The following is a 17,511-nucleotide window of genomic DNA, read 5'->3' on the forward strand; positions in this document are numbered from 1 at the left end:
CTGAAAAATGTGGTCCTGTTGTGCCGTATAATACAAGGGCCTCACCTGTACCTTTCTTCTTTAAGCTTTGGGGCACAGAGGGCTGTAAAAAAGTTCTAAGCAGTTAACATAGATTCAGGCCTGTTGTTTGTCTCACACCAGTTTTGCATCAGTGTGACTGTACTGACTCCAAATCAAGTTACTGTCGATTTATACCAGGGTTAGATCAAAATCAGGCCTGGAGAGTAAAAAATGGTGACATTTTATACTCCTTTTTGGTGTTTGGATTGCACTCATTTTTAATAATTTGCAGAGATTTTAATATCTTTTATATTCCTTGTATTTTTCAGGTTCCCCAGTTGGGACCTGAGAAAAATAAACATGATCTAAGATTATATTTACTAAAGATGAAGATTTCTCTGTGGATGGTAATACATTATACAGTGGGGAAATTATTTTGATGTAATTAGGTTTGCTGACATATGGTGAAATTGTCATATTACATATCACTATTTCACTCAGTCATCTTCAGATCAGTGGAGGATGAAGGAGTGTTTAGCACTTCTCCATCAATTTCCATCCTCATTCTGCTGAAGGTCTTGGAGCCAAAAGCTCATTAGAAGTAGCCAAATCAGGTTAGTGAGAGCATAGATGAGTCCATTGTCTAAACCATGTGTATGGCATGACTGAACCTATCATTTATGGTGGTTTGTTTGTTTTGGTCAAATCTATGACAGGGGCAATGAAGCAAATGTCTCCAACTTTTGGGTGAGCTGATAAAATTGTATCCAGTGTTAAAATGGGTATAGGAGGAAATAACCTCACAAAATGAATCATGTCTTGTCTTTCAGAGGATAAGTAGTTTATCCAAATCTAAGCAAAACAATTGGAAATTAAGGTCCAGTTGCTGTGTAACTAGATGATATTACATATATACATTTGTTTCTGTACTGTTGTTATTAAATATACATTATTGGTATATATGTCATGTTGAAAATCTTGTTGGTTATCTTTTTACTTGGAATAAAAATCTTAAGAAAATTGAAAAACAATCAGTTGCTTCTGCTGCTCTTAAAGGGGAATCAGATAATGTGTTTACTGTGCTACAGAATAACACATTTTTTAGGTTAATTATAAGGCAAAATTTCATGAAATCAGAGAAAATACAGAAACTTAGAATTTTCTGTGACTCCCTCATTTATCTGAATTCAGGGAATAAGTTAAGTTGAGGCTCTTCAGGACAATTTCAGTCAGGATACTGCTAAACTTGTTGCCAAGCAACAAATGTCTAACTCTAGCTTATAATCACATAGTACTGTAAAAAACCCTGCTTGAAAATTGTCCCCCAAAACAAAAGGAACTGATGAGTCATTGTCAGCTGCTGGCAAATAACATAAGAGACAATCTAGCAGAAAGTGAGTTATTCTCAGTCACTGAACTGCTTCCTACAATGCATGCTCATGCAGTAAAAAAGCCAGCACCCGAAATCAGAATCACAAAAGGATGTGTAGTTTATGAAATCCCAGGTATTGAAGAAATTCAAGACGAAAGTATTGATGTGTACAGTTATTCAGACCACAGAGACCTGTGGAGCGAACTGACCACATCTGAGGTGGATTACACACCAAGGGACCCAGAACTGGATGATCAAGATGACCAAGGCCAAGTGTGTATGTGTGCTTGTACCTGGAGATGTTCTATTTAATGGTATTATTTAGGTTTCCCTACGTTTTTGGTTCCGGCATCTTGGGGTTTTTTTTGTTTTTTATTTTTAATTCAGAATAGGAGCTGGTTGTGAGAGGATCTGTTGTGCCTTTTCATGATGAACTTGGCTAAAATGAAGGTGGTTTGATCTGGCTGTGAAAGAGACCTGTCACATGAAGGCCTGTTCTCTACTTTTCCATATAATGAAGCTTGTTTCTGTCAAGGACTGCCTTTTTCATACCGGTTTTCTTTGAAGTTAACCGGGTCAATCAGTAGAGAAAAGTTACTATGAGAAAGGCCTGATGTTTCCCTCTTGATCACACAAGATTGGATGGAGTAGAGCTGGAGTTTAGTTTTTGCTGGGCAATCCAGTGTCAATGAATTTGCTGTTTGTTTTTGTTTTTTTCCTGTTGTATGTGTGACCCTGCCCTTGTTGCAGTGGAATTGGGATTGTTCTTGGGATAAATGCTTTATTAAAAAGCTTTGCTGAAGTTGGACTGCTCAAATCAGCTACTTTCCCTGATGAAGGAACCCCTGCACTGAAAGCTGTATTACTGCTACCAGGTGGGCAAATGAACTAAATTAATTTCTACCAATACTGAATGAGTCCAAAGGATTTATTAGGCATATCTACTCAGTAATGCTGGTTGACTTAGACTTAAATAGGTAGCTTTCTTACAATAACTGATATTTTAAATAATAAGCGTTTTTAAATGTTAAAGATTGAAATGTATTGTTTCATTGATAATTTGTACATGAACAGATGGAAATGTAATGATGCTGTGGGATATTTGGTATGCCATTATGACACTTATAAATGACTGTTATTCAGGTGATCTTTGTACTGAAATCAGGTTTTCTTTTAAGTGATATGAAACAAACTCATGAACAACTAGTAATTGAATTGTTAAAAATGAGTTATGTTACAGTTCTAGTTTTAATATTAGAATTTCATTGCAGTTTATTCCTGCAAACATATAATACCATTAATATTATGGAAGCCAGTCTTGCACTTCTTATTGATTAAAAAACTTCCATTGATTAAAAATTGCTGGAGTTGACACTTAACTTGCACAGTTTTGTTCCATTAAATCTACTCAGTGTATGCATAGGATTGGGTTTGTGATCTATGTTATATTGCTACTTATTGTTTGTACAGTACATTGACCATGTAAAATGGAAGTGCTCATTATTTACTCATAATAGTATGAGTAATTCCTCCATCTGAAGTAAGGACAACACACTGCTTTAGGGTCTCATTCTGATTAGAGCTGTGTGAATAACTGATTTTTAGGATAGTTGGACAAAATATAAAAAATAGCTTCAGGTCAACTTGAAATGAAAAATTTTCAAATATTTTAGCAAACTGAAAAAATTAAAAAAAAATTGTTTTGTGTCAAATGATACATTTTGTTTGACCTAAAAAGTTTCATTTCATTTTGACTTTTTTTACACCTTTAATTTTTTTTAATAAAATTGAAATAAATTTTGCAATGAAAAATTTTGAATCAAAAAGTTTTATTTCAAAACTGCCAAAATGAAATATTTTGGTTTTTTCAAAAATTTTTGTATGTTTATTTTCAACTGAAACAATTTGGAGAATTTGACATGAATTTGGAAATGTTTCTGTTGCCCCAAATCTGATTTTTTCAGAAAAAAAAAGTCCAAAAAATTTTGCCCAGCTGTAATTTTTATCTCCTTTACACTAATACTTAGCAAATCAGTAGTAGCTCCACTAAAGTCAAAGGAGTTATACCACTTTATAACTGGTGTAAGTAAGATCAGAATCAGGAACATAGATTGTTAGATAGGGAAAGCAGATGTTGCTGGGAGTCTATACTATATTATTAAAATGCAGTGTGAAGATTGGAGTAAGATTTTCAAATCTTCAAACTTCACTAGATTTTTGCCATGACTTGGGAAATATATTATATCTCAGTTTTGCTTTCAAATAACACTTATGGACTTCCTCTGTTGAAAGGGGACTTGGAGCAACAGTCTAATCGCAGGTATAAATCACTATATAGTTTACAAAGAACTATAATTAGTAACTGAAGCTCTTTTTCTTTTAGGGGTGCTTTTATTTCTTCTGAAATTTGAGTTGTTTTCTTATTAAGATGAAAGCCATAAAGCAGATATGAACCTTTTATTAAAATTCCTGATATTCTAGTAGAATATAAAGCTTTGCTTGCCTTGGTTATTTGGGTTTTTTTGTTTGTTTGTTTTGTTTATTTATTTTTTGTGTATAAAATTATTCCTCTGGTTATCTGAGAAGATGTGATGGAGGTAGTAGGGGGGCAGGAGGTTAACTATGGCCCTGATTCACCTCTCACAATGGTCTAAATCAGGCATAACTACATATGTGTAAAACTGGTGTAGGTAAGAAGAGAATCAGTATAAAAATGATGATCTTTGACTGTGTGGTCCTGATCTACGCTGGGATCTGAGATGAGTTACACCTAATGATGAAAAAGCCTGATTATAATCCTGGATGCATGATGGACATTATTATTGATCATGACAAACCCATCTTGGCCTATGTTATCTGTGCCTCTGATGTTAGACTTCTGTCTAGATTTTGTAAATTATAAAGTGTTTGATTAGGATGTTTACCATTATTTGCATTTATTCCTTTCTAATGGAAATGTTTTTAAAAGGTCTGATGATTTTGCTAGTGTTACTCACTCAAACATCTATTCAAGCAGTCACGTTTAGAAATACTAACACAATCAGATGTAAAAACACAAGAAAAAATATTATAAAAGTATATTTAAGTGGGGCAGTCAATGTTTATATCTCATAATCACAGGCTCCCTCCTTCCTTTTTATAAACATTAACAGAACTGATAAGTCAGTTTACAATTATATTGTGTAAATTTTATATTAATAATGCATTCCAGAAAAGTTGGGATAATCACTGAATAGATCGTCTAATATATGGTTCAATAATTTATTATGGAATTAATGTGGGACTAATCTTCGGCATGAGAATGGAAATTATACACATAGACAGTAAACATTTTTTAAGCAAGCTTTTTATGTTCCTGCTTTTATTGATAGGAAATGGGGCAATCTGGTAAAAAAAAATTAATCTTTTAAAAAAATTTTAGAATGAATTTGTGATTAACAAAATGTGGTAATAATTTTAAGAAAAAAATATAACCTCACTTCTTTTTCTGTCTGATTTTCCTCTTACTCACACCCTACTAATGGGGCTGGGATCAGTTCCTGGAAATATTATTTCTTTGGAAATTTAATAAATATCATAATTGTTGGGCTTTATATTACATTGCTGGGATTTTATTCCCTTTTTCTTCTTCCCATCAACAGCACACCCATATAACTATGCACTTTTCAAATGTAATTGTTTCAGCAGGAAATATTTATTTCCATCACTCTAAGTTTGAAATGTACTAATTTCCTGTTTAATAATTATTTCCTTTTAGTCAGATTGTTTTTATCAAAAAATTCTCTATGAATTACAATTCTGTTCCTGTTTATCGAAGCTGAACGTACAGGTTTGATCATGCATGCGCACAGCCCACTCCTAAATACAGGTTTCTATTTCATTGTGGAGTTTGAAATTAATGAGATCAATGTATCTTACTCCTATTTTTCTCTTGTGAATTATTACCTGTTTTCTATAAAATTTTAATGTTAATATCGAAAGGCATATTTAAATACCTTCTCTCTCTTTCCTACACACACTGAATATTAGTTTCTTTAGTACAACTGAAGCCTTGATAGCCTGGACATTTGAAATAAAAATATACTTCACTGATTTGTAAGTTTCTGAAAGAGGTTTTGAGCCAAAACTTTAATATCTTCCCCCTCCTGCTTTTGATTTGTCTACTTTTTGGACTTTTGCATCTTTTCTTTTCTTTTTTTTTTTTAAAGAATGAATGGAACAATTTCTGCCTTTATTCATATCAAGATACATCACTTAACTCAGTGGCATTACTGCTGATTAACCCAGTGTGACTGAGACTAGAATTTGGCCTATTATCTATACAATGATTTAATGCATCCTATTGATAAGTCTATCTGGGTTTATTTGCCCAAAGACCAAAGAAAAGCTACTGATTGTTTAGAGATGTTTTGTTGTTCATTTGAGAGTTCACAGAGTCACCACAATACCTTATTATATATTTTAAGTTTAGTATTTGCCTTTTAAGTACATTCCTGTTTACTGGAGTATTTAAAATATCTTCCATTTTATAGACTTTAGTTGATATTCATTCATCAAAATGAAATTATCAAATGGATATCATAGTAAATTGACTTCTTATATGGGTATGTTATTTTTAATGATTTTTCTTCAGTCAACCAGAGCTAAATGAACACAGAAGTGAGCACTGCTAACTCATAGAGTTTGATTTTACAAAAGATTATAACAAGTCATGTAGATAAAACTGCATATGATTTCAAGCTGCTATAAAAAAGGGCATAATGGGTAAGTACAAAGCATCAAAATATTTACATAAGAATAGGTAATACATGATTTGTACACTTGAACAGAAGAACTTGAAACACACAGGGAAAATAAAAGACCTGTGGCACAGATGTGGCTGGTTCATGTCAGCTGACTCGGGTTCACACTGTGGGACTATAAAATTGCAGTGTAGACATTTGGACTCAGGCTGGAGTCTGGGCTCTGGAACATTCACCCTGGGCTTACATTGCTGTGTATGTTTCACACCAAAAAAAATCCAGAAAAATTTCAACATTTTTCTTCAAGAAATTTAAAATTTTTCCATGAAAAACACAACTTTTAAAAAACCTATTTGTGTTTGGGTTTTTGTTCTCTCCCAGGTCTCCCTCCCACTTTTTTTCTTTCTTGACCCTTTCCTCAGAAAATTTCAAAGGACAAAATCTTTCTGGGAAAATGTCCATTTTAGAAAAAAAAGGTTTTAATAAAAAAAAGTGTTGAATAGAAAATTTCAACCAACTGCAATAGTAACCTCAGTTTCAATTCCATTCACATTATCCTTTGACCTCTCTAATATCCATTCTTCATCCTCGGGGCCCAAACAAAGATAAAGTAAAATAACGTCACCAAAACAATCATAAAACAGACATTTAGCACTGAAAGGTAGGTTTGAGATGACTGGTTACGTTTACTGGTATAATACTATGTAGTCTGCTCATATTGTAAAATATTCCTACTATGATCTGTGCTACTGTGCATAACCCAACCATCAACTGAGGAATAGGCCTAGATGTCCATTTGCACATCAAGTAACATCTAAATAAAGCAGATGTGAAAACTTGTCCTCACTCCCCTTTGGAAATTTCATTTGAGGCAAAGATTAAAAGAGCACAATTTGCAGGTTTTTGTTGGTATCTTCCCCTTGTTTCCTCATCTGTTTTTTCTTGCCCTTGATATGCCATCTTGACTTTCTCTCTCTCTCTTTTGGGGCCTTATCCCCATCACTCCTTGAAAACCATTTGGTTTTTCCCATTCTCTTCTCTGAGGTTGGGCTTTTCTTATTTCTTCCCACTGGAACCTCCATTACTCCCCCAGCCCTTTTGCTGCCTAAGACCTCATCCCACAGCCATCAGCTCCTCTGCTCTCTCACTGTCTTTCTGCACACATAGAACCACAGCACTCCTGCATCCCCATAGCCCTTCAGTCCATCCCACCAACCTCACAGCCATTGAGCTGTTTGGCCCCACAGAACGGTACCTGAAGCAGACTGCTGAGCTTACCTTCACCCAACAAACCCAGCTGAAGAAGTTCACCCATATCAAAATCTATGACCTGCAGAAGGAAAAGAGGAGCCTCAGGGAGCTGCTGGAGTCCACGCCCTTCTCCACAGACTTTTGCCACAACGATGTCCAAGAAGGGAATATCCTGCCGCTGGCTGGGTGCCGGTTGCTCTGATGAGCTGATGCTGACTGTCTTTGAGCCCAGCAGCTAAAATTACAGGGGCTTCAATGTTGACAATCAGTTCTGTGAGTGGGTTTATAACTACACCTATGAAGCATGGCTCTTGTATAAATCCTCCATGGAGAACTACCCCACTCGCCAGCAGAGCTGCACTTCATCTGGAACTACCTCTGGGAGGACTTGGGGAGGCACGGGGACCCTATGCACAAGGAGCAGGCCCACATAGAGGAGGAGATACTCACCCAGATCAGCTGTTTCGCTCTGGCCTCTCACTTCTTTTGGGACTTCTGGTCCATCCTGCAGGCAAAGATCTCCACCACTGAGTTTGGGTACCTGGAGTATGTGTAGTGCCACTTCGAGACCTAATTCCAGCAGAAGGTGAGATGCACGTGACCAGGCCAGCCCATGGCATCCCCCCAGCTCTGCCTGCTCCACTCTCAGAGTTTGTCTCCTGCAGCATGGTCCTGGCCTCAGGTTGTTGCAAACACCTGGGGCCTGGTAGTCACAGCTGAGTGACCCCTTCCTGGCCAAGGGACCCATTTGCCCTGTGCTACTAAGGGACAGCAGCTGGCAAGGACCACAAGGGAACAATGTCCACACCCCATGGTATATGTGTATCCCTCCTCCAACCTCAGATACCTGGGAGAACCTCTCCTCTCCATCTGCAGTGGAGGAGGAGTAGGCAGCCAACTGTGGCAGAGGCTGATGGAGACTGACAGCAGCAATCAGCTCCACCTGCTGGCAGGGACGTGCAGGGTAATTCAGTGGAGGCAGACGAGGCTAGGGAGGCTGTAGGAAAAATTTAGAAAGGCATTACACTTAGTGGCTTCCTAAGGCATTGGGTCTGGTCTCATGTGAGTTGTTTATTTCTACTGTGTTGTAAACAAACTTGCATTCAATAAATGTTCTGCAATCTTAGAGGATGGCATATGAATAAATGGGAGTCAGGACTAAGACCTCTCAGCTGTGGTTCAAACTACACCCCCAATGAGGGTCTCTTATAGCCCAGATGTAAAAGATGTAGTTTTACTAAATGTATATTTCAGAGGATATTAGAGGGACAAGGTAGGTGAGGTAATATCTTTTATTAGGCCAACTTCTCTTGGTGAAAGAGACAAGATTTTGAGCTACACAGAGCTCTTCTTCAGGTCTGAGAATTTCAAAGGATGGCAGGTCCAGTGGAACTAGATTTGAGCTGTGCATGTATAGCTGTACAGCCCACAGATTATTCTGTGTTGGTTCATGGGATTTACAGTTCTGAGCTCAGGACAGGGCTATTACTGCTTGAATCTACATAGAAAACAGGAGTTGCCATACTGAATCAGATCCATGGTCCATCTGTTCAGTATCCTATCTCTGACAGTCACCATCACCCAATGATCCAGTTATGGGATAATCTGCCCCCCAGGAACATCTCATCATAAACAGTTAGATTTTTTTAAACTTCAAAATGAGATGTTTCATTTCCGTTCCAAAACTTTTTTTGTTCACAATAGTTAATGCTAGTCTAGATGTTCTTGTTATCCATATCAATGTCCAGTTCTCTTTGAATCTTGCTCAGTTTTTGGCCTCAAAGACATCATGTAGCAATGATTTTAATTATGTGTTTATGTGAAAAGGCATTTTCTTTCATCAGTTTTGAATTTGTCAACTTTCAGTTTCATTGAATTTCCCCAAGTGTTAAGAGACAGGAAGAAAGTTCCTACAGTACTTTCTCTAGACAGTTCATGATTTGTTATGCTTTTATCACACCCCTCTTATTCATCTGCTTTCTGAAGTAAGCATTCCCACTCCCATAGACTCTCTCACTCTTAATGATTTTCCAGTGGAAAAAGGTTCTGTCAGAAAATTCCAGACCAGCTTTACTCAGCTCACACCCTGAGTCTTCTCTTTCTAGAGAGCCACGTCCAGTTTCCTAATATTTGGATAGGCTATAAGAGGCTATCTGCTTCAGTGATTGAACAGAAGTTACTTATCATTTCCCAGCAGGATCAACACCTGCTGTCAGGGTGACAAACACTGACAAGCTTTGTATCAGAATGGGGCAGGGAGGCTATTGGGGGAGGGGCTCGGTGGTGTATTCAAGTACATGAACATCCTCTGTGTGGAGTGGATCTTAACTTTGTGACAGTCTCCTGCGTCAGAACACTGGGAAAAGGAGGGAGTCAGACATGAATAGCTGGAGAAGGTTCAAGGGTGGGGACAGATGATTTGTTACTGCTGCATAGACCCTCCTATCCTCTACCCTATAAGAGATCCACATGAGGTCCTATGCAGGCTACTCCAGCCATTGGGTTGGAGTGTCCATTGTGCAGTAGTTCTGGGAGAATGTGTCTGTTTGTGTCTCCGTCTATATTTTTGTTTAAAATTACCATTTTTTTCAGTGGGGTAACTGCCAAATTGTCATTTAGGATATTGTACACTATCTTATTCCATGTAGAAAAGCTAACCCAAGATATGGTGATAAAGAAACTGAAAGTTGGCAAATTCAAAACTGATGAAAGAAAATGCCTTTTCACTAAATATCATTTCCAGGGAGTAGCCCAATCCAAATCCCCAGCCCTACACCTTAGATCTAGGAGTTTGAGTTCAGCCCATTATAGAGAAACACGCCCCACGGAGGGGTTTTCATCAAAATTAAAAACAAATTTGACTAGCCCTGTTAAGTATGTTACTGCATTGCTGGGTTATATTTGATTTTTGCTTCCAGAAGTCAAGGATAGAAGATGTAAAATGTGACAACTATCACCTATATTTTATTCCTATTTGTAAGCTATTTGTACTTTGAAATGTCACCTGAAGATTGTATTTCACATGTTCACAGTTACTTAGTATTCTGGTCTTTGTTATGTCTGGTTGAGAAATTACTAGAACCCCATTCAGTAAAGTCCCTATCTGTGTTGATGCGTAGGTTAAACACTGACTATATTTAGCAGAAATAAGTAGCTGGAAACCCTGCTGTCAGCCACATCTGCACATAAATAACACATCAATGAAGTTACACTAATGGAGTGATATTTCAGTGATTTTAATTGCAATTTAAGCTGATTGCAATATAAATAAAAATGAACTTTATTCTTTATCTGTAAAGAATAATATTGTATCAGTGTTTCATTTGTCTGATGGTGTCTGGGAGCTCCTTAATCTTATAAAAGTAATTTCCAGTTCATGAACTGTTAATAATTTGCTTTCTCTTGCTAGGCTTGCTAAAATTTCTTCTGCAGCTGCTTTTCATTATAGCATTAAACACTGCAAAGTTATTGCACTGATTTTTACTCACAGCATGGCTCATTGTGATATAATGATTACAGGGCTGGAGATGTAAGTCTTGTCTGCGTATTTTTATTATACGTTTGTTAGATGGCATTCATTTTGTGATCTTATTCAAACTTTTGTATTTAAAATGGTATTCAAAAAAACTTTTTAGGCCTTGATTCACCACTGTGTTATTCCAGTTTTTTGCCTATGTAGCCATGGAATTACACAAACATAAAACTGGAGTAACCTAGTTGTGACTCAAGCCCTTAATGGACAGCTGTGGAAGGGTAGGGTAAATAAGAAACCAAGATAGCAACATATCAGGAAGTCAGCAGAAACCAGGACTCCTGAAACAGAGGCTTTTGAAGAGCATGACTTCGATTGTAAAGTAATCTGACTTTAAATGATAAAGTTAAATTTCCACTATCTGCTTAACCAGCAGTCATGCAACTCTGGGCTATGGTCTTGTAAGATCAAACACAGGCTCAGCAAGGTCATGGATAATTAGTCCTTGGATGGAAGATTTCAAAGCAAAACCGAGGCTGTTGCTATTCTATCCTCTCTCTGTCAGAACTGAGGTCTTGATTGTGCCTGACTGCTCCCCACGTGTTCAAGGGAAGACAAAAAACCTTCCTTCCCTTGTATTTTTGAACAGTGGCCAGGTAAAAACTGAAGTCCCTGTGCTCCTGAAAGTGCAAAGGCAGCACCCCCTCAGCAAAGGAGATTGGGGGTGGGAAGCAGAGAGAAATGCAGAAGAAATGGGGCTGGTTGAGTATACAGGAAGAAATACGCTGCACCCTTTGAAGCAGTGGATGCATCTCTAGTGTAGGTGGGGAGCTCCGAGGACAACGCTGCCTCACTGAGGCAGAATTCCTCATGGGGAGCTCTCTGGCCAGAACAGCACAGTGCTGACCCAACACAGGCCAGTATTTATAAGGCATAACTAAGCCTAAACCAATGCCTCAATATATCGTCAGGGAGAACTGAACTGCTGAAAGAGCCACCTTTCAAATGTGACGGACAATACCACTGAGATCTACAATACCATAACACTTTTTCTTAACAATAGGGATTTTGGAGTTGGTGCCTGGCTCAATTCCAGTTGGGGATTTCATTTTTGATACCTAAAATTTCCCTGTTAGTCTGAACTGGAAAAATTGTTCTTTGTTTCCTGTCATATAGTGTTGTGCAGACCTGTGAAGTCTGACATAAATTTGCTGATATCTTTAGAAAACAGGTGCCATGTAAGTCAGTTATGACAATGAAAAGCCTCATCTACTCCCCCGTTACCATTAAACTGGCAAAAAAAAAAAAAGAGATCGTTGAAGAAAACATCTAGTAATCAACGGCATTTGTGCTCCCATTTCAACAGTGGATTTTTTTACAGCAATCATAGAGATAGTTTTCAATAGCATTAAAGGCCCAGTTTTGGAAAAAGAGGCCTGAGATTTGTGCACGAACAGTATACTCAATTACATGCACAGTTACTTAGGTTGTGCTTGTAAACCAGGCGACTGCACGTGCAGCAGTTATCTAAGCCCATCTAACCCAATCCGGAAACATAAATGTCTTCACTTTGTGCACCTTTTTGGATATGAATCATAGCCTCCTTCCCCTCCCCTCTCACAAGTGTGGCTCTGAGACACTGTCAATATTTCCTTTAAACTACTATACACAACATTTAAAGGATGGGCAACTCAAGCTCCTTCCTCAACTTGTCACACAACTTAGTACTCCTGATTAGAATGTTTTTATGCCTCCTCCTGCTTGAATCAGGAATACCAAAGAAGGCAGTAATTCACACCCTGTTTCTGAATGAAACTATCTAAAAATACTCTCTCAGCGATAAAAGGGATTGCTTCTGGATCACTGATAATTGCAGAACCAAATTTGCTCTGTTCTTTCTCACTGAAGTTCAGACCTCCTTCAGACTTACATCTGAAAACCCTTATGCTATGTCTGCAAGCAGTTACTAGTTCACATCTCGATTGATTCATCACATAGGTGACATTTTTCAGGAACATTAAATTCTCTGTAGAAATCTAGACTTTGTAAAAAAAATCATTTTCCCCATTCAAGCATGAGAACATGAATAAAACAAGAACTGACTGAGCCTCATTTTAAGTATATTTTTTGGAGTTTATACACATTTGATAATTTTATCTCGATCTGTTGAAGAAGAGAAGAAAAAATTTTGTGGACAGAGAAAAAATAAAACAAAGTATGTTTTTTGTTTCTTTGTTACTGAAGGTCTTTTCCTTATCTGATAGCATATATTAAAACGAAAACTGTAAACATAGTCTTATGAAGAATAGGATGACTAGTCAATAGTGTCTATTTAAAAAAAAGAAAAGAAAAAAGAAAAAGGACAGGCATTCCCCCCGACCCCCAAAAAAATGATCACATATCAAAGAAGTAAAGAGAAAATAATTGAGGGGAAATCTCAACAGCTGATTATCTATAGAAGAAATGGAAAGGAACTGTAATGGTAAAGGTGCCCTTGAAAATCAATATGGGGGAACCTGAAAAGATATTTTGAAAATATCAAAATGGAAACAAAAATGGGAAATATAGAAAAAGAGCCCATTATTAGTGACACTATATTTACCTCAAGCCCAGAGAAAGGAGAATGCAAAGAACCCTAGATAGGATTTCATCTTTTAAATGTTGCCTTCCATATGTCAGATCATAATATTAGTTGCAAGAATATTTTGGGATATTTTCAATATCTTGACAGCTTTGTAATTGCAGGATAACCTCATAAAAATCAGAAATGTCCTGCAAAACTCAACATAGAAGACAACTTTACCTACCACGCTCCTCCAAAAAACTAATTATGGAAGTACAACTGAGGCAGGTTTCACATACAGGCTTTTTAAACACGTAAATACCACTTCATCTGGTTAAATCAGACCACAATTCTCCATTGTCTTGCACCTCGCGTGGTCATTTACATCTGTTCAAAGTGAATACAAAGTGGGCATTAAACACCACCAAGTCAGAAAGACAGTGTTTTCTATCCATATTGTAAAGGTATAAATGACTACAAAAGGGGCAAGGCAGGAAGGAATCAGGTCCAACATATTTAATGCAGATTTTCACTAATTAGCTCAATTGAATCTAGAGGTAGAAAAGTTAATTTAGGTCATCCAGTCCGTCTCCCTTCCAATGCAGGATTCTTCCTCATTGTACATTTACCAGGATTTTGTATGCTCTAGTTTTAAATGTCATAAATGATGGAGCTTTCATGCTTTCATCTGGGCAGTTTTTACAGGCTAATAAATCTCACTTCTAGGAAAATAGTGATTTTGGGGGTTCCTCACTGCAGATGACATTTCTGTCTGTCTCTACTGTGGCTTCAGCAACAGTGAAAGGGATTGTCCAGATTCTGAATACTACCTGGGCTCTGAGGTCTGAGTGCAAACTGAGAAACTGAAGATGGAGCTTCAAGGAAGACAAGGAGGAAGAAAAATGGGATGAACTCCTCAAAAAGAAGTTCAAAAACACAAAAGTCAAAGAAAGTGGAAGTTTACTGTCCACCCTCCACCTCCATCAAACACCACAAAAGAAGTACCACAGACAATGGCAGAAGAAAACGTTACCATTGAAAAGAAACTGTGCCAAGCCAAGTAAGACAGCATAGGGATGGCTGCTGGTTCATTGGAAAGATCAATTGCACCTCCTGGTGGCAAAGAAAAATTTAATTAGTAATGTGGATGGATGCTTTCCTAACTTGGAAACAAAATAAACAATCCATTTTAATATGTATCCTATGATTTACTGTGGAATACTAGCAGTTTAGTGGGCCAGCTGTAAATTGAAATGAAATCTATTGTCTGAATAATAGAATATTCATTTCTGTTTTAGAAACAATTAATGTGCCATGTACATGCAATTAAAGCAGATTATTGCAGAAAATGTGATGTTAAACAGGGTTCTGGTATTGCTTGAATGTCTCTGAAAGTGCATGGGTAGAGAGGGAAAAAATTGGCTCATGGCTAGTATCAGTGTCTCAGCTTCATCAACTAAAAATTGCCCATTAGTACCTTTTTTCCAGTTCCATACAGTAAATGAGGAGATGTGCCCAACAAAAGTGAGATCTGACATCACAGCTGATACATCACCCTTGTCACAGCCTGTCTCCAGACCTATGTGCTATTTCAGCCAAGCAGGTTTTTAATATAAAGCAGGACAAGGCTGAATTCTGGGTTCTCCTTTAATGTCTTGACCTCATTTAGACAAGGGAGATAACTGATCATAAAGATGGCTTTTCCACAGTACCTTTTTCGGTTGCCATTCCAAGGAATATATTACACAATCTGGCCCTGTATCCCAGAGGAGACTTATCCTGAGCCAGGCTCTGTACTAGTAATTGTTTGTTGGGGGTTCACCCAGATAGGGCAGCTTTAGCTCACAGCCGAAGCTCCAGCTCCAGCCACCAGAAGAGGCTGCAGAGGGGGATATGCTGAACAAAGTTATTCCCCAAGTGCTCTGGCCATGCCCCTCTTTTGCCCACCTAGTTTGGGGGCAGTGCTCTGTCTCTTCCAACTGAATTTCCACCACTGATGGCCTGCACAAGGGTACAGGTTGGTAGATACCAGAATAGATCCTGAGCTATATCAGTTTCTTAACCCACTTTTTTTTTTGTGCTTCACTTTAAATTTGGGGACCATATGATTTAATTAGAGGTTCATGGGTCTGAACTGCATTCAGAATGCATTGTACAAGTACCTTGTTCATCAGTGGAGACAGTTCCATCCAGTCTAGCCTAGGTTTCACTGCTGGATCACCTTCCAAAATCTCTTGGAGCTGCCAAGAGAAAAAAAGATGCCGAACTCTCCTTAGATGCCTCGTCTCCTGGCAAGTGCAGACCCTTAGCAACATCTAGCAAGCTGGCTTCAGGTGCATCCTTCCTTGGTCATTTGGGAGGTATCCTTTCTTTAATAGGCACCTCTGAAAGGTAAAGGCTGGAATCAAAAGCTGGTATATTTAAAAAAGGAACTGTTCAGAAGACAGAGAAAACAAGAGCAGCTCGATCCTGCTGAAATAGCTGGAGCCTGAGTGGAACCCTCTGTTCCCAGGCAGTTATTTTCCCCCTCATATACGTACGGTGCAGGCGAGGTCATGCTGCATGGAGGGTGCCATTTTGTAGAGTAAAATAGCTTCCTCCATGTGATGTGACCTCGTGCGTATGAGGACATGCTGTGCGGAGGAGGCCATTTTGTAAAATGGCATCTGCTGCATGCTCAGGATTGCCATGTGGCCCCCTCTGCTGAGTGACCCCACTTGGTCACGACCCACAGTTTGAGAACTGCTGCCTTAGAATAGGTCAACTACATATGCTAAACAATCTGTTCCACCTTGTATTTAGCTGTGACACTAAATACTTTTCCCAGACCTAAAAAAGAGCTCTGTGTAGTTTGAAAGCTTGTCTCTCTCACCAACAGAATTTGGTCCAATAAAATATTACCTCACCTACCTTGTCTTTTTTCTGTTGGGCCCAACATGACTACAACAACACTGCAAACATGAGGACATTGGCTGTTCAGCATTAGATCATAATAGTGACCACGATGACATCCATGTCATTTTTGGTTTTATGCATTCAGATATGCACACCCTGGGGGTTGCTTTTGGATGAGATTTGGTGAGTGAGGGGGTAAAAACTGCAAGTGTCATGGTCAGATCATCATCTTCTGTAATTTGAGGTCAGGGTTCACCTTTGCTCCCAGAGGCAGAGGTGAATTTATTGCTCTGGGAGACCCTTTTTCTCTCTCTGAGCAACTGAAACAATTAAAATCAGAATAGGCATACCAGCTAATAGTTACCAGATTTAAATGTCAGAGTCTGGTGCCTCGGGAATGACTGCTTGTTTTTAAAAAATAAAGTGGTTTGTTCAACTAAATATATGTGCTCAGAGACATTGGTGATTGAGCAGTTTCTAAACTGAGCAAAAATATGTTAAATAAATCTCTGTGTAGTTTCAAAAACACAAACATCAGAGGGCGCCACAGTCTTTCTAAAGATAGACATACATCGTCTCTCTTAACTCCTAACAATCACACAATAATAATTAGAGGTGGGACAGAGCCACAACACTTGAATCCAGGCTCAGGTACAGATTTTGAACAATCTCAAAGTTTGGCAGTGTTTGGATTCTAGGTTCCCATTTGAGCTACTGCAGAAATAAATCCTAATCATAAAATTCAGATGCACTTTGAATTCTGCCTTGAAGTTCAGTGTTGCTCATATTAAAACGTTGTTTCGGGCTGATCTGTATTATTAATAATTAATAATTCACTGATTATTTAATCTCAACAAGTTAGGCCATACTCCTGACTCTAGTATTTCTTGGCTCAGTGAATTTGTCTCGTTTTATGTATGGGTGGGATATTCCTGTATGTCTGCATAAATCTCTTGCCATGCTCAGGGCATATATCTGTGCATACAATGGATGTTAGATTATTGTGCGTTAGAAAAAAACACTTATGTTAATGAGTTTTTGAATCCATGTACTTTTAATTGTGAAAAAAATAATACTAAAACAAGAAATTGTCACAGGTGGGTTGTGGCAGCTGGACCTAATAGTCAGAACCAGAATCCACAGTCATAAGAGAGGAGTCAAAATTTAGCTGGGTTGGGATACTGGGAGGTCAGAAGCAGGAGAAGAATCAGAGGTG

General features: G+C 38.0%; 1 pseudogene; it reads left to right on the forward strand.

Annotated features, from left to right (window-relative positions):
* Window positions 1-1,429: 1,429 nt before the first annotated feature.
* Window positions 1,430-7,921, forward strand: LOC137166716 (choline/ethanolamine kinase-like; annotated as a pseudogene).
* The last annotated feature ends 9,590 nt before the right edge of the window (window positions 7,922-17,511 follow it).

The sequence above is a fragment of the Emydura macquarii genome, unplaced genomic scaffold (assembly GCF_026122565.2).
Source record: "Emydura macquarii macquarii isolate MOO-44397 ecotype Brisbane River unplaced genomic scaffold, CSIRO-AGI_Emac_v2 contig_2897, whole genome shotgun sequence".
Lineage (NCBI taxonomy): Eukaryota > Metazoa > Chordata > Testudines > Chelidae > Emydura > Emydura macquarii.